Below are 1,142 nucleotides of genomic sequence, written 5' to 3' on the forward strand. Positions count from 1 at the left end.
TGCTTGATTTGGTACATTATCTACATACTACACATAGAACACATGTTCTTCTAGATACATAATCCTTACAATTAAATACTATTAGCTTAATCTTCAAAGTACATAAACATAAACTTGTATCGAAATAGTACCTTCAACACTAGAACCCCACAACTGCTGAAATCCATCTGTGTTGTGGTCCATGGTGTGCACTGTCCACACATATTTGGATTCCTCCCTTGACCTGTTCCTCAGGAAGTTTCTATTACAGCACTAAAAGTATTGTTTTAAAACTTTTTTTGCTCTCTTGAAAAAATGTATCTATACAAATTATTGTACATATTACCGCCAGTTCCTCAGAATTTCCTGTTGTAGGCATTCTCATTTCCCATTGGGTCAATTAGAGGGACCTCTCTGCCATGTTCACAACGTTAAGTAAAGTAATTTCATATCAATAAACAGGGTGTATAAGGACTACCTTTACTATGCTTAATGGTTACTTTACAGAGTCTTGCACAGCAAGCTTAATTTTTTGAAGCAGAGACTTCATTTTTAAATATGTCCACATAACAAAAGAGAAAATTTGTACTGTACTGAGTCATCAGAAATCAAATATTTTGGAAACAGACCACAAGAATCCAATGTGCAGTAACATTCACAGGACACAGCCAAACATTTTCTGCTGGGAACTCCATCTGTAATAGATAATATAGAAATATGTACGTTAATAAAGATGAGTTAGGACCCTACATCAAAAGAAATGACTTACTTTCTTAAAAAACTACATTACTTTATGGAGACTTTTAAACTGCCCATCAAAGAACAGGGAGCTTGCCACAACAGCACTGAAATAAAATATGGCTTCCTGATAAAATGATAAATATATTTGTTAGTGCAAAAGTACATCCATAGACCATGTCAAGTAACTTCCATTCAAAAGTAACACGTGATTTGATTCATAAAATGGTTAGAAATTATGTGAAATTTGCCTTTTTCTCCGTTTTGTGTAGTTCCAATGCACACAAAGGAAATAAACTGATTATATACCTAAGAAAACACAGCGATCAATAACTCAATGGAAGATATACTTAATTTCATGGACAAATGTCAGGGGTCCATACACTTCCATCCAAGTCTGTAGGCCACTATCAGAGAATTGTAAA

This window comes from Cynoglossus semilaevis, chromosome W (genome assembly GCF_000523025.1).
Source record: "Cynoglossus semilaevis isolate Cse_v1.0 chromosome W, Cse_v1.0, whole genome shotgun sequence".
NCBI lineage: Eukaryota > Metazoa > Chordata > Actinopteri > Pleuronectiformes > Cynoglossidae > Cynoglossus > Cynoglossus semilaevis.